Below are 25,072 nucleotides of genomic sequence, written 5' to 3'. Positions count from 1 at the left end.
CCAGCAATCTACTTTGAGTTTAAAAGAAGGTTGTATTCAATACAGTGTTAATCATTGTGGGCAGCAAGAAAACCATGGGGACAGAGAAATAAAGTGGGCAGAGCYAAATTTTGTTCCAGAGAATCATGGCAGCCCATGCCTCACTTCACATCAGCTTCCCAGAAAGTGCTTGACAGGCCTGACAAAAGCAACAGAGGAACCCTGATAAGGAGTGACAAAACTGTAATGGATCTTCAGATATTTAGACAAATCAACTATTTCTCTCATTATCTCCTAAACAGGTGCTTACAAACAATGAAAATCACTAACAACTAAAATAGAAATGAATAATGACGTTAAGTTTGTTACCTCTCTGCAACAGCCTCCAAGATTTAATTCCCAGGAAGATGATCTCTCCATGGAAAGACTCTGGCTGGCAAATAGTTTATATCCTTTCTTTATTTCTACATGAAGGCTCCACCACAAAAGAGTGGAAGCCTCAGTGTCACAGCTTTAACTGAAAATGTGGTGGCAAGAGGGTAATCATTATCACACCAGGGCCATAAAATGCRTGGTGGGCTTTTTCCAACTGCATCTGATCCTGGACTTCAGAATAAACATGTAGGTACTTTACYAAAAGAATGTCAGCCCAAACCATTCTGTACTCTCAGATGTAATTAAGGCTTTTTAAGTACTTACAGTGCGGTGTTTTTGGGGGGATGTTGTATCATATTTTAGATATAAATTGAGATACACTGAACTCGAGTTTTACTGCACTGGAGCTCACCTCCATGGCTGAAGAGTGACCCTATACCTCTTTCTCAACCTTTTGCTTACATCACTTTGTGCAAGTATAATGTACTAAATACCTTTTTTGCTTTTTTTTAAATTTGGCTGCTGATTTATGGAAAGCCACTAAGTGTAAATTGTGCCAAATTTTATTCCTTTATAGCCTTTCCTTTGCTCCTTCCCTTTAGAGCTTTTCCGATTTAAAATAAAAAATGTCCTAGGCTAAGAATCTTTTTCATTCCTGAGGGTAACCACTGATTTTGTTATAAAAGTAGACCAACATGAGACAACTTCAGACCTTCATGACAGGTACATGTTACTTTTACAGCTTAACAGGTGCTATTTGCAAAACAGAGTTTGAATGCTTGTGGTATGAAAAAATAACAGAAAATAAAAATCACCACATGCCTTAAAACTTGACCAGTTTCTCCACCAATACCAGTTTCATTTAGTAAAACTGAGTAACTCCTCTCCTTCCACTGGCACCCTCTCCACAGCTCCACTAATGCAAGAAACGTAAAGAGAATGAATGAAAAGATAGTGGGTGCTAAGATTCAAGCCACTCTGGAGGTCATTAACATCCACAAAAGTAGTGAAAAGTTGACTTAGCCAATGTAACATACTCAGGTTACTACAAAAAGCTGAAAGTTTTCAGCTTCTTTGTAAATAATGAGAGCTTTCATGCAGGCAGAATGGCTGAGAATTCAGTAGCTGAGAGTTCATGATATTGAGTCAATGCAGCTCTGGCAATGGAATGGCCTGAAAAAGAACCGGCAGAAATAATTTTACAAGAAAAAATAATAAAATAGTGAAATGTATGTAGACAAGGGATGAAGATGTATTTGTTTAATCRGATTATGAACATTATTATGTGATTACCACAAGACGAGTGGTACAGTAAAGCAGTAACATCAGCCCTAACTGTACAATGGTATTAGAGCTTTATTTATTGCACTTTAAATACAGGCAGTGAGCAAGAGAGTTCAAGTCCTTAAACATAACCAGAAAACACATTCATTTTGCCATTACACACTCAAAAGAGAATTCAGAAGGAACCTAATGTTCAGAACCTAGAATATACTTAAAAGGAATCAAGACAAAGGTAGTATGATCTGCAGTAAAGCTGGAAATTGGACAGCTACGGATCAAATACTCTTTGGAATTAAACGGGAAAAGATCAGAGCAGTATACTGGTCTCAAACAGTTCTGATACAGTAATATAACAGAGTAAGGAAACAGGAGTGCCTTCTGACTGATTTTCAGCTGACAGTCCAAAGTAAGAAAGTTCAGTGCTTCAAGACACATAGAGACAATAAAGCTCCAGTTCTGAATGATGGTGACAAAGACAACACCTAATCTGAGCAACAACCATCAAGGAGAGTGGTTGGGAAATTTTTCTTCCTCAAGGAAAAGCAAACCAAAAACCACAGCAAWCTTGTCAAGCACTTAAAAGCTCTAAAACTCGGTCAGACTTGTGAATACTCCCTGCCTCACTTCATGCATCCCTAATTAGAGAAAGTTAGGACAGCATCTGTACAAGATACAACAAAGAACATATGACAGCTGTATCTTACTGCACCTCAGGCTCCAAAAAACACRGTGTATTTGGCACATAAATGGTGACTGGAAGCAACATCTTTGAGGACTATTGTAATTGTGAATCRTGCCTGTTTAGACAGCAGAATACTAATACATGAACACAAAATATATCCAGTCATGGAGCAGGAAATTAATTAGATAGTGTATTAGAGTCCCTAAAAAAAAAATCACAGAAGGATGATCCTTTGACAAAYACCTTGCTTTAAAACAATAAAAAACAATCTAATCATTGCAGGAGAGRGAGSAACATAGTAAAATAACCACTTTAMAAATAYAATGCAAAATTSWACTTTAACARCAGTAATAGGAATYACATCTCAGTGACATATTAGAATCRACCTGCACATAAATTCTTCCTCTGTATTTGCTTTCTCCTCACTGCTGATTTCTCCTTAAAACCCTTTTTTCCCTCCAGTCTGTTGTTCTCATTGTCTACTTCAGCACTATATTCAATACATGTAAAACTTTGAACTCTTAGRCAGCGGCAGTGCTTGTTCTGTTACCTCACAAATGTGCTGCTCTCTTTTCTAGGTCAGTATTACCTAAGGGATGACACTTCCTTCACAGCATTATTTACCACCCAGATGTCCGGTGGCAAGGCAGGAACAACAATAACTCCAACACTGGGATCTGGGATGATGCTCTATCTCTAATACTTCTCTGGTGCTGTCTTCTAATATTACTTGATCTTTTGTACTGATCATATTTTCAAATTAGGACACATTTTGTCTAATTACAGCCATCTGGAACTCCAGGACATCTTTGGGTAAACTAGGCACACATCATCACCTAATTTATTGCCACATCACCTTTTTGTTCCCAAGACATTCTTCATGGGCTCACAGCTACAATGCTTTTACAGTCTGTATATTTACTTTTCCCTTACTGACAGACCTGAAGTGCACAGGCTACTACAATGAAAATGGGAAGACCTAACAGAAAATATGTATTTTTTACCAGACAATATAACATTATCTAGAAAACTCTCATCCATACATTAAAGTGTAAGTCATAGGTGGTTTAATATATAGGTTTTTGATCTTGCAMTAGAGGTCTAAGACTAGATCTCTGCTCATTTATTCCTAATTTACTCCTGCAGGAAAAAATAAAACTAGAGTAATACACAAAGCAGAAATCCCCAGCACCCACAGATAATATACCTGGATAATGACAAAATTATTAGACCTTAATTACCAAGCTCTAAAAATAGCTGCTATTCACACAGTAGATTGGAACAGCCGTTCATAATTGCCCATCCATTATAGGTTTCAACTCTGTAGAAAAATATAGATATATAYCAACACATAGATACATATCCACAAAAACACATATGGATAGATGGATATATGTTTAATTTAGGACAGCATTCACTTTGTAAATCCAAAGAAAGCCACCCAAGCGTTCACTGCATTTTTTAAACTCCCTTAACTGCCATTTTCCGCTCCTGCTTTTTCACCCTGTCATAGACAYTACCTGAGCCTTAAGCCTAGCAGGCAGGACTGAAATATAAATGGCTGTGGCCTAGCAAAGATCCAAAGAACTGAAAATACTTTTCCTATAGCAGGTGCTGAATATCTTTGTCTGCAGTCAATGACTGTAATGYCACCAACAATAAGCATGAAGACATATTAAGTTTTCAGAAACAAATGGATAAACACTTAGGTGCACTGCTACAAAAGAGCAGTACAAATGGTAGAGTGCAAGAGATCTGTATAAGTACTGGCAATCATGTGAGCAACACAAGARCACAGCATTAAATTTGGTATTAGAAACACCAAATTTCAGAGTAGTTTTGAAATAAATATTTTTTTGCAATAAACATCTACTGCATAGAATATTAACTTTACCATAATCAGTTATTTATAACTCATATTTCATGCAGTAGCATTGAAGAGTAAAAACATTTAAAGATTTCATTTCAAAGGATCTTTTTTCCCTTCACATTAGAGCTATGTAATGATTTGGRTTGGAAGAGACYTTAGGATCATCTGTCCCATGTCCCTGCCATGGGCAGGAATATCTTTCAATAGATCAGGTAGCTCYGAGTCCCATACAAACTGAGCCTGAACACTTCCAATCATKAAGCATCCACARATTCTCAGGGCAATCTCTTCCAGTGTTGCACTATCATTGTATTTTTTTTTCCTTATTTGCAATCTAAATCTAAGCTCTTTCACTTATTAAACAATGTAAGGGTGTAATTTAATTATATGTTTAGAGAACACAGTGTTCTGGGAAAACAAAAATTTAAATTTCAGTATTTTATGGATTATTTGTTTTGCTGACCAAATCATACCACTCTCCACTACTAGGATGCACCATGAACCCACAGAAAATGATATTACTTTCCTGTTAAGAAATCACACGGGTAATTTTTTGATTAAAAATTTCCTGCTGAAAAACATGGATGAAGTGTATCACCATGGAGTAACATCAAATCTCACACTGTTACATCCCAATCAAGATCTGGTTATTACTGTGTTAATCCTTTCTCAGTACACATTGTTTTCCATTCAAGATCCCTACAAATAAATTTCTTTTGCTTGCCCATTKTTAGATCTTAAAAGGCACCCTGCTTACCAAACAGTGGGTGCTTAGCCCTTTCCTAAATTTAAGCCATTTCAAGGCATTTTATTCAGAACATGTAGTGATGAACAAAAAAGAAATTCAGCAGGCTTTGTCTGCTTTCAAAACTAAACAATATTATGAATTTTTCTTAAGAGAAGCTGCCAATAAGAATTACACTTGATTACTGGAAGGACTGGAAGGGGGGCAACCCAAGAAAAACTGAAAGTCTGGAGAGGGGGTTTGAAGTTTTGGGGATTTTGCATTTTCTGTTTTTTTCTACCAAAGGCAAAAGGACAAGGAAGCTCTTTGTAGGGTTCCTCTGGAAACTGTACCTGTAACCCTTTGGGGTGGGCACTCTGGACATTGGGACACAGAACACACATGACTTTGGAAACATACATCTCTTTTTTCTTCCAAAACGCTATTGTCAAAAAATAAAGAAATGCATGAGWGAGAGACATACTCTTGTCACTTCTGTACTTAATATCAGTATGAAAAAGATCTGATACAGATTTGAAAAACTGTAGATGAGAAATGTATATACACAAATTTGCATAGGATATTTTTGGTCCAAACTTTTTTCTTTTCTTGGTCTTTTGACTTTCTGTTTGGGTTTTTTTTTAACTGTGACTAGATTTTTTAGGTAGATAGAAAAAAATTACTTGCATATCACAGACTCATTCACAGGAAAAACACTCATTAAGAAAAAACACAAAAACTATSTGGAATTTTACTATTTTTTAATTTACACCATTTTAATTGAAAAGTTGGCAAGGAGATCCAGTATTATATGACCAAGAACACCAATGATGCAGGAACAWAAAAACAGAATAGCTGAAGTGTTTGCCACAGTATTTTGAATAATCAACGAATACATTAAAACTAAGCTGCAAAAACAGATAATGTACAATAAGGAAGAGAAGAAAGTACACTGAATAAATAATTCACGCAGTCTCACTAAAACTGAAGGAAATATCAAAGTCATTCAATTCATCCAGGAATAATTCTGATCTTAGAAGTGGAAGTGGCAAAGCCAGAGGGCCACAAAGATGGCCTGAGGGCTGGAGACCCTCTCTCTGAGAGCATTTCTCCAGCCTAAGAGAAGTGAGTTTCTTCAGCCTGAAGGAAAACTTAGAGCAGCCTTCTAGTACCTAAAGGAGGYTTACAAGAAAGCTGGAGAAGGCTTTGAACAACCTGGAGTATTGGAAGGTGGAAGGCTGGAATCAACTGGTCTTTCAGRATCCCTTCCAAGTCAAGCTTTTCTATGCTTCTATGATACACAGAGCATTCCTGAAAAAAACAATTGAAAAATACAAGCTATTGTATTCAGAGCCTACTACGAATGAGGCAGCTTTTCTGAGTACAAGACCAYCACAGCATCTTACTGCTGATTTTCCCTCTTATAAAGCAGATGCTGAGTATTCACCATGATTAAAAATCTACCAAAACTGAACATGGTGCTCAGTAAGGGATGGATGTTTAGAGAAGCCCTATTCTGAATTTTGTACTAATCCTAGAAAGTCTTTAGCCTGATTAGTCTGGAGGGCAGCAAGTCCCAGCTTTATCTGATATACTGCTCGAGTCMGAAGGCATCAGAAAGAGCAGTAAGAAGTGAATGGATCCCATTGTGAACACTATTTGATGCTGTTCTTTTGCACTTCAGAACACTTGTGTGAAAGGTTATGACTGAAGCCACCTCTCTGGGTTAGATAACATCATAAAAGAGGAAAAAAATGAACAAGTTGGGAATTCTATGGCAGCTGGATATTGCTTTTCTTTGTTCATAAGCAATCTACCTAAAAAAAAAAAAGGCATTGTATTGAAATTGCAACAGAAAAAAAAAGGCAGAAAAAACCAAATAAATCTCCAAAGATAGATACAGTRCATTGCCATAGTCTAGACAGTTTTGATCCAGCTAAGGCTGCTGAGTGATAATCCCTAAGAGGCACTTGCTTAATATTCAAGACAAATAAGCAGGGTGACTAGAGTATTAAAAAAAAAAACAAAAGCTTGAAAATGAGAATGTCTCCCCGGGGATGACTGCCAGAATTCATACATCTCTGAACATCTCTGAAATCTCTAAACGCTAAAGAATAAAAGAAATCTTCCATAAACTTCTTATATCTGGGATGACACCTGTAGTTCATTTGGTTTTGTTTAATTAAAATATCAATTAGTCTTTGCAGTCCTATCAGCCTTCTGAAACACTTTAATCATAATACAAGCCCTGCTGTGATTCAAATTGCTGTGTTTTATAAGATACATGTGTTTTATAAGATACATGTTTCCATATCCACTTTCTATGACACCCTGGCATTAACTCTAATCACATTTCATTTTCCAGCATGCTCTACTTGGAGAAAGAAGTGACCTTAGTGTGCTCTCAGAGAACTGTCCCTCAAAGCTAATCCTGCTCTGTAACTCACRGGACTGTCACCTGGAAACTCCATGAACTGAAGGTGGCACAATCCTGCCCTGGTCACCAGGCTTGTTCATCAAAAATAAAGACAACTTCATATGCCAGATGACTGGAAATGGGCAAGAATAGAAGTTATCAGATGGCTGACAATGAAATGAGAAGATGGTTGAGTCTGAAGGAACAAAAGTATGTCACACCTCAAACTGAGAGACAGCAACAGCTTTGATTCCTAATATCGAATCTAAATCAAAACCATTTCCCCCAGTTCTATGTGTATCTGTCCATGTAAAGAGTCACCTTCCCTCTTTTTCATAAACCCCAAGCTTTTTATCCACCAGAACCACCAAGTCCTTCTCCATAGGGCTATTTCCAATAAGTTCTTCTCGTGATSAGGACTCATATCTAGGATGGCAGTCAGTTCTGGGACAGCGGACTCTGTTTTGCAGGAAATATTACTGCACTTGTTCCCATTTTATGAATTTTAACAGCCTCCTCTGCCAGATTTCCAAGTGTTAAGAGAGGTGGAAAATAAACAAAACAAAAGCAACAGTAAAAACAGATTCACAGCCTGATCTAACAGTGAGAAGGCAAAAATATTTTCCCAGATGGAACAAGTACCTTCCCTCAGAAGCTCAGCTCTACTTCAAATCAAGGTGCTGAAGAAGACAAAGAACTTCCTTTGGCACCAAGTGTCATTCTGATTAGTTAAAAAAATTATCATTTATRATGCACTACTGTCACAAAAACCTCAAAAATAAACTACTGCACCATTTCCTAAGAGCATTAAATGCAGAACTCAGATATGGATAGTCACCATGGCTGACTCTACAAGGACAAAGCAGGGAAGAGGCTCAGAAAGAGCTCCCTCTTCCACGCACAAATTTGCTGAGGAAACAGKATGAGGACAACCAAGCAGTTCATACATGGGGCTGTATTTTATTCCCCTGCAAGCTGCTTATGCAACAGTCTCAGCAGCTCTTCTGTTTTTCTTGTTCGCACTTGTCACTGGTACCTGTAAAAAGTCCTCATAAAAACATCAGGGTATATCCACCTGCATCCTGTGCCCTGAACTTTGCCATACATTGCTTTTCAAATACTTTATGGCACCCAGACATCTCTACAGATGGTTTAATAGTGCTCCTAGAAGAAATAAATTCCAAAAGAGGTGGGAGATTTCCAAGAGCCCCCAACAGCACACCCATGCTCTACACACCTTATTCAAATGAGCAAAACTGAAAGAATGTGGAGTATTTTCAGGCAACAAATCTATTATCTCATGGAGGGAAGAGTTCATGTGTAGATGGTGATAAGAGTACAGTTCAAATCCACTTTTTCTGAGGTATTTCAATCCTTTTTTAATAAGTTTGTAAAGTATCAGTGAAGAATACATTTTTGTTCAGAAGACCAGGACCATGACATCAGATAAAAGCCTTCAKTGAACCACATCCTTCTCTCTTCATTATACAGTTCTCTCCATTATGGCTGAAGTTTTCAACAAATAGAAGCTGTGCCCATTATCCAAATTTAATTTGAACATTCTTCACAGCTCTGTTCATAATAGAAGTGCAACAGAATCTATTCAAGTGAGTATCTGATAAAAGAATGGGTTTGCTAAAAGATACAGGCCAACAAGTCTCTCATTCTCTGTGAATTTTCAGCAAAATGTGCTACTCTACAACCTGACATATTCTGAACTCAGTGTCAGTGTTAACTGCAGGGTCTTACGTTAACCAGGAGCAGCATCTGCCAATTAAGTGAAGAAGGTGCTGKAAGTTTAAGAACTAATCTATTTATTACTTCATCCCCCAAATTTTCGCCTCCAYGTAACTTCTACCACAGTAATGCCAAACCACTATAACCCAACCATTCTTTTCATCCCTCAAGGGTAAAAGAATGAAAGGACTGGACTATAAAAGATACATCTTCTGAAATCCTTGTTGAATGTGTGCAGCAAAGCTCCAGAAATCACTCTCTGCAATAWGAGAACTACAGTTTCCATACTCACAACTTTTCCTTTTCCTTCGTAGTCACATGAAGCAGTCTTGGCAAACTGGGGCAAGGCCACTACATATTCCTCAGCTCACTTTTTTGAGTCCTGCTGCATTAAACATACTATAGGATTTTAGTAAGAAAATCCCAAAACTTGAAACTGCAATTTACACTGCAATGTATGATTAACTTGTCCTCTTAGAAGCTTTCTGTACTGGGAATCCAAGCCTGGGGACATATCTGCTAAGCCTCTCACAAAGAAGGAAATGTAAGCATGCAAAGATTAACACTCTTCATTTTGCTTCTATATTAAACTTTCCATCACTGACTTTACCCTAATATTTGACTTATGTTCAAGATCATGAATTTATCACTGTTAAAAAATATTTGGGGAGAAAAGAAAATTTCCTGTAGCCTGACGTTGTTAATTTGGGGGGGGGGGGGGAATATTGGAAACTCTGGTGTTCTACTTCATCAGCTGTTCAAGCTTTCACCCTTCCAAAACATCACTTTATCAACACTTTCACTATTAACTGTGTACAGCTTTTCAACTCACCTTTTCTCTTCAAAGTTCTCTAAGCCTACACCATAAGCCAATGCTTTCTCGTGGAGTATTCTTGAAAATGCTGATGTTTTTACCATGTCAGGTTCCCCTCTCTTTTAAGATCAATGTGACCTGCATTTTCATTCTCTCGAAAGAAGTTCCTTTTATAGTGAAGAAGATCCAAGCACTGCAGGTGCACCAAGTAATACTGTGGGCTTTAGCTGTAGCCCAGGGCTTAAAAGCCTCTGTCTCTCTGACCTACTTTCCACTCAACATGCAGTTTTGTGAGTCAGTAAGACCAAAAAAACTTACCTGAGTGAAAAGGAAAAACCCGGTTAAGAAAGGTGAATTCATGCTAGGGACAAAGCCAGGCACAAAACCTAAGCTGTGCAAGGAAAAAAAATCCAATAAAATGGACAAATCCCAAACACACACATGCTGCACACCCAATACGTGGCTGTCACATGGCATTCACAAGCCATGTGCCCAGCAAGTGACAATGACACTGCCACCACAGGCCTGTTCCGTGCATGTCACCAGATCACCACCATTCATTTTATCCATCATCACATGGATATGCCCTTGCACTGCTTTTAATCCTTGGCAATGTAAAATTAGCAACTGCTGGGCACTCGTTTAATAACTCTCTATCAGGAAAATTAGATTTGAGCTGTGTAACATGGGGTTGATGGGTTCACATTTCTTGAAGTGTAACATTTCCAGATTCATCCAGTCTGAGAAGTTAAAATAGTGCCAGGTATAAATAGAACTGCATCATCCTGAGTTTTCTTTTGCATTTTGCTCATTCTTTTGATATGAAAAGTTGCTACAATTCATTACCTTGGCAGCAGGCATACTCTAAGGATGAAATAAGTTGTGATTTGAGGTGGGCTAAATCAGGATGGAAATATTTTACAAGAGGAGAGCTGCAAGGAGCAAAAAAAGAGTAATTCTGTTATTTAAAAGTTATTGCCAAAAACAATAACCTTTATGGAGTCATCATCCCTTTGATTTCACAAAGCACAGAACWGAGGCTTCAGTCTGAGATACCACAGCAATATTTAACAAAGACAAATGATGCTTTGGATGAGAAGAGGCGTTTCTTACTACTTCACACTTCAGCAGTCTAAACTTTTTCCACTTAYTTTGGTTTATTAATTTTAAAGATAATGACACTTAGGGGCCACAGTTCTCACAGGTCTAGGTATGTTTGCTGAATTCTGCAGACGTGAAGGATTGAAAATGACAGACAGCTAATTCTTATTGTTTGCATAGAAAAACCCAAACTCTTTTGAGAATGGCAGATGAATGGTGCCAGTGCTGYGCCCTTATGTTCTTAGAATAAAAATGCAAACACAATCTTTTAATATTTGTAATACATACAGCTAAGTGAATTAGCATTRCAGTGTCAGATTATTTTTTCTTGAATACAAGAAAAGGTCAGAAGAATTGTTCTTATTGTACTACTTGATCTTTAATGAATAGATATTCTGTTCCTTTGAGGATCTAGCCCTAGGCTTTGACGAGAATGGAAACATGATGCACCATTTGCTGTCTGAGATAAATACTTAACATTTAATTGGTATTAATTGATATTATGCCAATAGTRGGAAAAAAGTCACACTCTTCCTTGAGAGAGCTGAGAATGCTTTGAATTCGACCTCTATGTTTATAATTAGAATGGATTATAACTGTGGCAACYGAAGTACCATTTTTTTTGGCAACATTAAAACACTGCTGGGTTTTCATTGCTGTCTCACACATTAGAGAAAGTCAGTAAAGAAATCATTAAATTACTACCTCCAGCATTACTTTTCACTGTCTTTAATTTTATGGGTTGCACCTCAGTGGGCATTGGGCAGGTCAGAAGAGCAGCAAGACAAGGAAAGACCTGGTATGATGAATATGGCTTCTGTGAYGGGTTTTTACTCTGCAACAATGAGRACTCTTAAAATATCAGAAACAAAAAGTGACCTGAATTTATTAATTTATTTCGGTCTTGAAAGCCACTGTCTCCTTCTTCAATCTTCATTGCCAAGAATGAAAAACCAATTACTCACCATGCAGTCACTCACAAAAATGAGTAACGCGAAAGAATTTTCCTTTTTAACTCTTTTGTAACTCCCTATAATTATTTTCCCCAAAACTGCAGACCTCCTGACATTATATACATTAAAAGACTCCCTCCCTTTGAAATCTATGATTTCCAGTGGGGGTTGCTGAAATTCACAGGGTTACTACCACAGAAAACAAGGTACGAACTCCTGTCATTTTGGACAATGAGAAGGTACTCATCTACTATGTGCCAATCCTCATTTACAAAGCAGTTGGCAATAAAAAGAGTGGCTAAAAGTGATTAATAGCTACCTGTCAGCAGTATGCTCTGCCTACACTGGCTGTACCTCTCAGTTCCTAAATGTAYCATATAAACCCACATTTGAACCACTTAGCTATTCTGCTATCACTGCATCCACCACACAGATGGTAAAAAGGTTTGTGGAGCTGACTGCCAACACACTGCTGAAAGTACCCCAACAGTGGTGGAAAAATCCTAATAACTCCACATGTATTGGCATGAGAAATGCACCAGACTGACAACTTTGCAGACCTAGTCCACAAAACAGCGAGGGCAACAGCTGTGCCATCTTCCCCATACTGCCCCATCAACTACATCTCACCGCTGACCTGGAGGGACCACCAGCAGAAAAAAAGAAACATTTCAGCTGTTTTGGCATCTCTGATAAGGCTGCTAGCAAGGGTGCCAATTAGTGCCAGGTTTCATCATATTTGTAAGGTGAAAATATGTTTACTCAGAACTGGGCTGAGACTACCAAATTRATTTTACACAGAGCACTCAACCACTGGGTGGTAACAACTTGCAACTGCTAATGATTTGGCTGAGTTGGAATCCTGGAGGTAAAATGGGAAAGGCTGCCTGTCCCACTGGTCCCTTGACATACCCTGACCTCCACTAAAATTTTATAATGAGGAGGGAAAGTTGTACAGCTGTTAGGCACACCAGGATATGAAAGATACCTGCTCTCATGTTACTTTTCCCACCCAATCAGGAACACAGACCGTATCACATTTAAAATAACCACTGAGACTTGTTGCAATCTCAGAGGTAAAGTAAAATCCCTTGCTTGTGTAGACCACAAGGACAGCCTTGTGGCTCTCAGTCACTAATGATTTTTAATGCTCYAAGATGCAATGTGCATGATGCCCTTTACACTGTTTCAGTATCAGGAAAATCTGTCAGACTAATGCTTCCTACCCAATGCCATGAGAGATCCATTATGTTTTATTACACAAGGCAAACATTTCCAAATGTCTCCTACTACAAATGTGCAAATAGCACAAAGGCATACTTCAAAGAATATTTATCTTACAGTTCAGAGTTCTACTCAAATTTTAAGGGAAAAAATACCACTACAACCAGTCTTATGACTGGAGTACAAGTATCACGAATTTGAACAAAATGAAGCATTCTAAAATCTGACCATTAAAACCATGCCAAATTCCTTCTTAAGCTCCAGAGTTGAGACATTCTCTTTGACTTGAAGAAAAGAATCTAACTTCTCATAAATAACTTCAGCAATGCTGTAACCCTCTTGAACACCAGGCCATCAGAAATATATACRAGGCACTACAAAATTGCCTGGTACAGTACTGAACATCCCTTCTGGTCAGGTTGTCCTCATAGAGACCCATTTTGTGTGTGGGTGTTTTTGCTAACAGGAATGTTCAAATCACTTTTAAAATGACTACAAACGAATATAATGTACTTCAGCTCACATTAGAAGAGGGATTAGTATAGGAATTTGTCCATCTAAARTGTAATGAGCAACATTTTTTAATCTGAAGCTTGTAGACCTACTCTACATTAAAATCCACATTGWGAAGCTCCACAGGCAGATGTCATCCTCCAATTTTCATAAGGTGAAAAGAAGAAAAAAGTGCTGTACTTCATCTAACCACCCTAAAACCTTGCAAACACACCTAAACTTTAGCTCAGCAGCTGGRCTAGGAACAGATAATGTTTCCTTTATTGTCAATAATGCCTTAGTTTTTCTTTCCTAGATCATACTGGGTGTGTTTTAGCATTGCTAAAAGATGACTTAAACGCTTTCAATTATAAYGATCAGAACAGATATCAAAGCAATGACAAATGCAGACCTGGAGAACGTTCCTATCTGTTGTCAATATCACTGTAGCAAWTTTTTTGTCTCTACTCTCTATTTCAAGACAGAATGTTTGTCAATACACAAAAAGCAGCAGAATGGAATCTCTTTAGTTCAACGGAAAAAAAACAAAAGCACCCCAAACCCACCAAAACTGAAAAAGCAAACAACAAATCAACCATCACAGACACAAAGCACTTACTTTCTCCCTGTCAGAAAGCGCATGGCATATATCCAGAATGATTATCATCTCCCATCCAGGTTTTTTCATATGCAAGCACCACCAGTTCTTCCATTCCAAGGCATCTGCCTGTCCCTGGGCAACTTCATCTTACCACTAACTGGTGCCTTTCCCACATCTGAAATGAAAATATGGCTTCAAGATACTCAGTTTAGRAGGAACAATAACTACATTGGCAGGTAGAGTCACCACACTCAGGGTGGTATTGGTTTTGTCTCCTTTGGGTTTTGATGGATAGTATGGGGTTTTTGGGTTTTCTTAGAAAAAAACCTAKAAAGGAACTACTGACCCATAAAATAATTTGTCTCTCCTGGCAGAGGTGATAATGGTTCAGAATCTTACAAAGAGATATGTGGGTTGGCTTGACACATACATCCCTCTGCAAAGAAACATTTTTTCCTTAGGAACATACCACAAAGTACTTTATCCCTGGTCTACAGTGAACAGGGTTATAAAGAAAATTATTATTATTATTATTATCTGCTTTGCAAAAATTCTGGTCCTGCTTTTATGCTGAACTSCCTCTGATTTGACTTGTAGTACTTATGTCCTCCAAGGGGATTCATCATGGTGAACACAAATGCAGAGAAACATTTCTTGAAGACCTATAAAGGTAATAAAGTCCTGTTCTAAACCCACCACACCCACAGTCCCCCACTGTCCATTACTACTTAAAAGAACACTGGGACATAGTACTTTCTTTTGAGGAAGAGGGGAGGAATGAGATATTAGGCAACGACTGACTGAAACTTTYCTGTCTGCASACACTGAAAGGATCTCAGGATCAARCCAGSATTTTAAGGATATTCTATCCTTCACAGGCCAAGATGATGCGGGAAAGGAGTGAGAAAGGGCCACATACCCATCCTAAAATAAGTGTACATGAACTTTAAATCCCTTGGCTTCTACAGCTAAAGCCTAGAAAAACCACTATCACAGGGCAGGGAGGTGTGCTGGTGGAAAAAAAAGAAACAAGAACTTCATAAAGTCCAAATGTAATCTTGCAATTGCAGCAATTTACTGGATGTACCCTAGATGGGGTTGATTTTCTTCACAGTAGTGCATGTCGTGCTGTGTTYTGAATTTCTGATGAGACAGTGCTGAGAACACACCAGTGCTGAGACGTTCTTGCACAGTTTGGAGGTTTTTCTTTTTTTCCTACATTCTCTCTCTCTCCCAGCAAGCAGGCCAGGGATGGGCAAGAAGCTGGCATGGGACACAACCAAGACTGCTGACCTCAATGGTCAAAGGGATATTCTATGCCATATAATGTCATACTCATCGACAAAAAAAACTAAGCAGAAGGCAGCTTTGGGACGTAGCTATTGCTCAGAGACTGGCTGGACATCAGGCACCACTTTTGGGCTTTTCTTGTTTGTTTCTCTTTCCCTCACTTATTAACCACCTTTAGCCTTACAATTTCCTAATTTTTCTCTCCCACATATTGCTGAGAAGGGGAAGTGAGGGAGCAACTGGGTGATGATGGCCTAGCTGTTGACTGGGGTCAACCAAGGACAATCAACTATAACGGAAAATATTCTTTAAAGCAGTACCCAAAGTACCATTCCATCTATTTTCCTCCAATGAGTAAGGTAAAGGAGGAAATAAGGAAGCTGACATAGCACAGATAGCACTGAATTTAGAGTCCAATTTTAATAAAATGCATTATTCAAATTAATGGGATTTAAGACAGTCATTTAAATTCAAGATCAGAAATTTAATAGCAGATGTGCAATGAATTCTATTGTTAAAATGAGTTTGTGTGAAAGAGATGAGATAGAAAAGAGCAAAAATGGGAACAATATTCTGTGACAGAGGCAACCTCTGACCTATTCAGTAAGAAACCAGAAATTTTGTACATGTGTGGACACAGGTGAAAAATACACATATACTGGCCTGTAGCTGAAATGAAGAGGAACATGCAAGGAAATGCCTTCCCATCTCTCCCACAAACCTAACCAGTTCCTCAAATGAACTTGATATTTATGGAGATAGCAAAATAGGAGTTACAGTGCTTGGTAAACACACTTCTTGGGAGGTCACATCTAAAGTCTACAGTAGCTTCACACTGCCAGGGGCAGTCATTGTACCCACAGCTCCTGCAAGATCAGAGGTAGGTGGTGAAAGCCATCTATGCTGCACTGATGATACYGCTCCTAAAGGCTGAAAAAAATACATTCAGATCTGTGGGGGGAGTTTATATTTTGAACTTCTGTATGCTTACACTACATCAATCATCTTAGATAGACCTTGTTATTATTACCAAGCCTTCTGGTCTCATAGATATCTTAAAAAGCCCCAGAAATAAAGGTGGTCCTAATTGTTTTTATATTTCTTCTCAATCAACAACGTAAGTTCAAATGCCAGTAAAGCAAAACCTTCTGGAGCCTCGTACTTGTTCTACTTCCTTTTTCTTTTTTTTTTTTTTCAATAGGACAGTCTTTCCAATCATTAAGGATACTTTAACARTAAWAAAATAAATAACATGTGGGGATGCTGCGACAGATTATCCCACAACTAGTGATTAGCATCTTCATTTCAAGCAAGTCCACATGTTAGAGGGAGAAAGGCAAACACAGAAACCCAGCTGTTCTCAACATGGACTTTGCCTTCCGTTGTACTCACTCAATGAACAGGGTAKCCCACCATTTAGGAAGAACAAAAATAAAATCAGAGTTGACACTGTAAAGGGAAAGATCAGCTTTTCTGCCTGTCCTCTTGCATCACTCACCCATTCAACAGCCCAGMAGGTAAAGCCATCTTTCTTTCCACCTTGCTACAGTTCCTAGCTGGAAAAGAGAAGCTCCTTGKTTTACACCTCTCTTTACATATTTTAAAGAAACAAGAGAACAAAAAAGACATCAGTCACTTTCAGTGGAGGGAAGCATTACCTAAAAACAGCAAGAGAAACCATGAAGATACACTGGAGAAATGGAGATACTAAATTTTASAAGGAGAAAATGGTCCAAAAAACCAAACCAATTAGAAAACCTTCAGTTTCATTGAGAAACTAAGTAAGCTAACAGGTAAAAGGAAAAGACTAAGAAAAATCAAAAAGAAGAAGACAAAACCCACTTAGTAGGGCAGTTTTGCAAAAGAAGCAGAATTCCTCCCAGAAAGAAACTGCAAAATGARTTGCAGTACACACAATAACTCTTCCTTTTTCTTCCCTAACTCGTGTTCTTCCTCCTGCCAGCTATATGGGGGTTTTTAATCAATAACTTAATTGAATCTTCTATAATAATATTACCACATTCCAAGCTAATTTTGCAAGGCCACAACTATATCAAGGGCTCTGTGYAGTTATCACTGCCATCATTTGAGTTTATCCAGCCTACAGCATTAATAATAGAGATAAACTTAACCAAGAGCCATAATTCCTTCATTCCCTGCACTAAAGCAAATGGTGTTTACAGTTTATCTGAAGCATTAATACAGTAAAAATGTCAAGCGCAGAATTTTCTTCCAATCAAACAGACACAAAAAAAGCCTTCTATTTTTAATTATTCTTATATCTCTGATTGAAAAACAGAGCTGGAAATCAGATCTGTAAACAGTATCAGCCCAACAAACAATCAAACACCTTTAAGAGCAATTGTCTTCATTCAGTCTCATCATATCCAAACTGGCCTCTCCACCATTTTTCACTTTTATTTGAATAGCAAAATAATCCWCTGATGAAAGAGAATTTATCCAGTTATTATGAGCAAAGTTGTTTTAACTTCCTTTAGATATCCACTAACAAGATATAAAATGACACTTCCCAGACACATCACCAGCACAATAGGGCCTTTATCGATTTTCATATCATGTTCTTAGGCCTGAGAGGACTCTCCTGTGGATTCTRCTTCCCAGCAGGCAAAAAAATTGCCTTTTCTGTGTTTGAATTCAATCTATTAATGCATCCCTTGCTGTAGACAGTGTCTTTTTAGTTCTTTCCCTCTGTAGTTGATGTGTCTACATCTTGCTGGCTTGGGGTCCTAATGGATCCCAGGGTTAGAGGTCAAGGTACAAAAGCCAAAAATKAAATTGCTCAGCTTGGGAATCAATAAGAAAGAGACTCTTAATCTTTCTGAGGGTAAAATGGGCAACCAATGAGGCGTGATAAGTGTGTTCAACTTTGTGCCAAAGCTATAAATAGAGTATCAAAACCAAAAAAAATTATGTACTCAAACTAAGATGAAAGAGTTAATATTATTGTTCAGCTTGCATTAATGCCATCAGGAAATTCCCWGCTGAAGGAACAGATACTACTCCTCTGCCATTAGGAAGGTTTCTCTGGTGCAATGCTGACATAATCACTTTGCTATACAATTTAAAAGGCTAAAAGACATTCATTCAAACTACTGCTGAGATGTAGAGTTTCACAGATCAGGATRAATTAACTTCAGTCATACGCCTGCATTTACCTGTGATTACAAATTCAATGTGGAGAAAACAGTGATACAAAGTCTTGGAACTGGCAGGAGGAAGTTCCCACAGCCGACTTGGATTTTAAGTACGGCAAATTACCTTTGTATTGTGCAGTCTATGGCTTGCAGGAAAAAATTGATTTGAAGAAATATTTCAAGTTTGCAATATCAAAGTAACTGTAAAAACATACAACATCTGATGTTTTGTACCATGCAGAATAGAGTAAAACAGTACATAACAGCCAACATTTACAGAGTTTGGATCACTGGAAAATGAAAAASAGAAAGCTAAAAAGGCACAAAATAATTGCATGGCTCAATTTTTACCAACCCATCTTTGTAGCAGCCATAAAATACAACTGTGTGACAGTTCTGACAGGAGCTAACTCAGTTACGAAATGAGGAAGTCACTTGACAGCTAAAGAAACACATTCAGACAYGACACCCACTGAAAACAAAGCTCTCAACTGTGAACCCCATTACATTCACCYGCATGTAAACTCACTCCTCTGTGCAAGGATGCAGAACACCAACACCTCAGCCAGGAGGCTGAAGTGACCTTCAGTTCCCATGAAGTAATGCTGTCCTTCATTTTAAAACATGGCATGCACACAAGTCCATCTTTCAGGATCTTGGTCTCCAATTCTGCAGGCACATTGCAACCCCAGACCTTGTACATGGATAATCATCTACTWCCATCAAGTATCAAAGGCTTAATTCTACAGGGTTTAGAGGGAAGATCACATCTACATGGGCACCCAAACATAGTTTACATATATTTACAGAAATGACTGACAGCATTTTCAGTTACCTCAACATTCAATGACAGCAAATTTCATGCAATCAATGGGGAACTGTAAGCATTGTTGTTTTTCACAGAACGTTTAAAAGAGTAAAAAGCTAATGGTGACCAAAATATCCATTTTTATGTCTATAGGTTGCATCCCTACTTGCATTTTTACAGAAAAAGAGAAACTAAGAGGACTCAGCTGGCAACTTTTTTATATGAGACTGATTTTGTACTTTCCTGGTGGAAACCACAGGCATCTTGCAGATTGTGTTGTGAAACACTGAGTTTCTTAAACAAAATATCTTCCTCTTAAACTTGCCTTCCTTATGAATATGTGAACATGATGCACTGGCCTCTACAGAGAATTCAGAGCCACTGATTTGTAAGGGCTGTTTTCCTCAGCCCTCCATCTACCATTAGCAATCCATCACCTGCCAATCCTTCTGCCACAGTGTAACAGGGTKCCCCTGCAGGGTGTCTCTCTCTGGAGAGCTAAATTCGACCTCTTCAAATATGTAATTTGGAGAATTCCCATGCTTTAGGGCTCTAGAAGAATARGGGGCCAAAGAGGACTGGTCCTGGTAACAGAAGGCACAGAGAAGATGGAATTTCCACACACCTCCTTTACCTCGGTCCTTACTGCTGAGGGTGGCCCTCAGGAATCCCAGACTTCAGAGGCAAGAGAAGAAAGCTGGAGAAAGGAGGCTTTTCACAAAACCACATKGTCAGTAATTCAGTAGAAGGTCTATTGTGCTATTAGCACTAAGTTATTAATTAACCAGATCCATACATTGTATGTAATTGACACTAACTAGGACATCTATGACCTGCTTGAGGGGATATTTCCAATAGCAAATATCATAGCAGTTCTGCTGGCAAAACACCTGCTGAGCAAAAACAATCCCATTTTGGCAGGGCTGGTGTATGGAATGTGCACACAGCAGGAACTCTGCAACAATGACTTGGTCAATTGATTCAGTSTGAGCTGTGACCAGCAGGTGTCTTTTCATCGTGCTTGGAACAGCTTTACATGAAGCCCTGTGCTTCACAGGAGCTGGATGCACATCAGTTTGGTCATACACCAGCACATCATGATTTTTTTTAATGTGAGATGCAAGCATTTTAAGCTCWCAGAAGTAGCAGCTCCCCACATGCCTCAAATTCAGGTATCTCCTCAGGAGATCTCTCAAAAATTAACAAAATCAAAGACAAGAGAAATGTGTTTATTTGAGTTCACTTTGATGAGGCAAATGAACCCAGTTTGATTTGTGGCTTTCCCTCCCTGTTTTACAAGTGAAGGATCAGGGGAGTGCTGCCATAGCAGCCAACTCTCGCTGGAAACCATCACCAGGCATYTGAAAAACAGACATTTGATTCKGCTGCGCTTCCAGAGAAGCAAACTRCCAACATGCTTCTCTCACATTCTTCTAACATACACTTGTTGGATTTGCTGAAAGGCTCAGGGTAAATACCTGACTGTGAAGAGAACCCATGGCATTTCACCTCATCCCTGAAGTTTACTGACGAATTGCCAGAATGATATAAGACATTTCAGGAGTATTTAACATGCAAAAAATACTAGAAAACAGTTCTACAGTGCAAATCCAGGAAATTCAACAGCACAAATATTTGTTGTTYATAGCAGTGCATTAAGAAAAAAAAAGTAATTTTTAAGGCAACAAGATTTTAAAAATACCAGCAATACACATACCACCATCCTCATTAGAATTTGGAATATCTGACTGAAATTGCTGTGCATAAAGAGGAGTTATTTGGAATAGGCAATAAAAAAATAATGACATATTTAATCTCTGCACCTTTATAATGGCAACACTTCCAGTAAAAGGAGCCATGATTTTATCAGTTCCAGAGCAATACCAAAATYCCAAAAGCAAACCAGATTCACTCTAACTCCAAATTATTTCAATTACACAATTGTCTATCCACACCTTAGTCTGATRAATTTGGTGACTCTGTAAAGGCTCCACTTAAAAATACTTGTTTTCTCTGCACAGAAAAGACCTTGCAGGTTATAAACTGGTAATACCTCCCACATCATGTGAGAAATACACACCTAATCATTAAAGAACCAAGTGATTTATCTCATGTATTTCTGATTTTTAAAAAAAAAATTTCTCCATAAATTTTTTACCTACTGCTACCAAAACTAAATACTGAACTAAGTTTGACTGTTGCCCAAATTCAAATCATTATCATCTGAATTTCAGTGACATCCTCAAAATATTTGCAATATGCAAATCAGATCAGACGGTATCTCCCACAAAAAGTGAGGAAGGTGTTCAGGAAGAACTGACAGCCCTGTCGGTAGCACTGACCACCTTTACACAATTACATATTTGATCTTTTGTATTAAACCTTCAAATRCTAAAGTACCTTCCCAAGAACACTGGAGCAAACTCCAACAGAAAGGATCTGCAGTGAGGTAAGAAGTTTTACTGATCAGATTAAACTCTCTGAAGGGTTAGCATCAAAATACTTCACAGGAGAGCAAGGGTGGCAGTATTTTATGAGCCAGGTACCCCTGAACTTGCAACAGTAATTACAGTCCACACTTCTCTAAGYTAAGCACAGCCATCATCTGCGGGCTGAATAAACAAACCATTACTCAGGATCAGCTCAAGGCTTCTAGATTCTGCAAAGGCAACTGTGTCCTTCTGAGCAAAATCTCATCCTTGAGGAGCAAAGATTCAGCTGTGGCACAGAAAAAGAGCGAAAAACTGTTCAACACTGGAGGGAAGTGTAACAGCCCAGCTCCCCCTGCCCAGGATCTGCCATGGGCAGAGGGACAGACAAGTGTGGTCATCCCTGTCCCACCCAACAGTGGGATCTGAGAAGGGGCTGGCAACATTCAGGAATGTTGGAACCGAGGAACTGGAAGTAGCTGAAGTCAGCAGAAAGGGTACAAGACTGGAAACAAAAGCTGAGAAATTCAGGACTACTGCTCAAAATATAAAAAACTGTTCCCCACACTGAGGTCCCCAGCAGCAGGAGAAATCCTGCAAGCACCAGACTGGAATTCCAGGCTGTGACACTGGCAAATGTCAAGCCGCAGGAAGATGCAGTGGTTTTGTGCAACTCTGACCCTGCTCTTACTCTTCACCTTTTTAACCAGTAGCCATTTCCCCATGCTCTTTTCTCAAATGAGGATTATACCCAGCTGCATTTCAGATCTCAATTTTATGCAGCTCTTCAGTACCACTGGGAGGAGAAAAATCAACCTAAAAATCTTAACCTTGACAAGCAAGGGCTTGTAATCTTGCAAGTAATCATTTCTACTTCCATCTCAGACACACGGCACTGAACCACAAACTCTGAAATGCACAAGCCAAAGGAAGCTGAGGGCTTTGGGCACACATTCCTCATGTAATTGTCACCTTSAAGTCTGGCTCTAACTCCAGCTTCCAGTTTAAGATTTAGGCAGTCTCACTACTCATTCAAAACACATCTGTTGCGTGACATGAGCCACTGTYCAAAAAAAAACCACTGAAAAGCACTATCTGGAATATCATTATAAATACAGCCAGAAGTATTTCCACCAACACAAAAGGCTGAAAATATCCTTGAGGTTACAGTTTCCATAACTAACCAAATCACATCAGCAGTCTTATTTATAATCTGGGAAAGGATTTAGAAATGCTTGACCTTCAGGAGTCAAAGAAAGATGCAGCTGTCCTTGTTACCATTTGAAACTCCACTGCCACTTGCTGAGGCAGATTTAATGCATCCTCCCAGCTTATCAGCAGAAATGGTAAATAGTCCACATTAATCAGAACATAACCATCTCATCTCATCCTTTTGGAGATGAAGGATTCCATTAGGGAATCAAAAGCAGATAAAGCAGAACTTCAGTAACTTGAAGCTTCTGCTCTGATTCTGCCTGGATTATCCTTGTGTTCCTCGTAGGAAAAGAGTGGAGGAAGTGGTTTAATTTCTGAGATATTCCCACTAAGAAACAAGAGCCGAACAAATAGATTCCCATTTCCTTACTCAATTTTTTTAAGCACATAAGGGCACGCAGATGTCAACAGAACAGACAACTCAGTGTTCCTGGGTGCTCAGCAAGCAGACACTGCTCTATATTCTGCACTTCTAGGTCAGAACAGCTTAAGGTGCTTTTAGGCAAGTTAAGTGAGAAAATGACAAGAATCACCAGCTTTTATCCATGTCTTTCTGAAATAATTTGATAATCACTGTAATTCTTAATTCTCAAAATTAGCTGGAGTTTAGGACACAAGAAGCCGGGACATGGTATGCACACAAGCCATTATCAAAGATGTAGTAAGTTCCTCATAGAACAACTGGTGTGACTCTCAGTGTCCCTCCACTCATAATACAAGCCTCTTATGGTGCCTGGTTTTCCTGAATGTAAGACTTTTGGCATACATAAGATTTCATCAGCAGGCATTTTCCAAGAGCTACACTGTTTCAGCCAACTTGGTGCAGGCATACAATATTGATTTAGACAGCCAGGAAATGTCAGTTGTGTGCAGTTATAGACTGCAGTTCCTTCAATCTCATAGTTTTTCATTTTCAAAGGACTACAGGATACACCTTTTCACATTAAAAAAATCTTTCATACATATTTCGTCTTCTCTCTGTGCACCTCATAACATTCTGTAATTCTTGCTCATATCCCTGCCATTTTACTCAAGAAAACTCCAGATAAGCTCAGCTGAAATCCTTCAGGCTAAAATGTTTTTAAGGTTCATAATGAAGTGGGAAAACAAGGAAGAAAAGGCTTGGAAATAAAAAGATTAGCTGTGTATATTTTCTGTAGAACCATACTCTCCATTCAATCTCCACTCACTGCTTCCCAGGTACCAAGAAAACTGCAAGGAGCCAAACTCTAAAATTTATTAAGTGACACCATGGAGCCACTCAGCATTCAGAGCAGCAACACTTCTTCCATGCAAAGAGATGTTATGAATGCTAAAAGTAAGTATCAGGATTTGTTTCCATTAAATCCGAAACAGTAAAATTATTTTCAACAGAAACTCATCAGAACACATATCACAACCATTACAACATTTCTTGACAGGAACAAGATGGGGTTTTGTCTCCTCTGRGAGGGRAGGAACAATTTTTGAAAAAGGTCACAATGTAAGAAATTCTCCAAAAGGCCTAACAGCATGTAAGGCTGATTAMCCAGCAGTTCACAGGCTTCCTTAAAAGGATTCAATACACCACTTTCAAAATGCTCCTTCTTAACTAATGTTTCTGAACAGCAAGGGGAACAGAGGCCTGCATCGAAAAGAAATAAAAAATTCAATAAATCACTATATCTCTCAGATTGAGTCTGTTCTGAAGAGGCTGATGTCATGTAAATCYATCCAGAAGTAGACACAGTAAAGCTACATGAACTAACACTGTGATCTTCTCCTGAAATGTTGTACATAAGTATACACAATACACATTGAGAAAAAAGTGTTTCTTTATGAATGCCCTTTTTCTTACAGTGGGACAAAATCATGCTYTGCATAGAAAGCTTTTGTGGAAAARACAARTGCAAGTTCTGTCATTTATAAATCAGCTTTTCCTAG

This window comes from Malurus melanocephalus, unplaced genomic scaffold, assembly GCF_030028575.1.
Source record: "Malurus melanocephalus ecotype Western Australia unplaced genomic scaffold, MMel_1.1 scaffold_21, whole genome shotgun sequence".
In the NCBI taxonomy this organism is placed as follows: domain Eukaryota; kingdom Metazoa; phylum Chordata; class Aves; order Passeriformes; family Maluridae; genus Malurus; species Malurus melanocephalus.
This window is presented reverse-complemented; position numbering follows the sequence as displayed.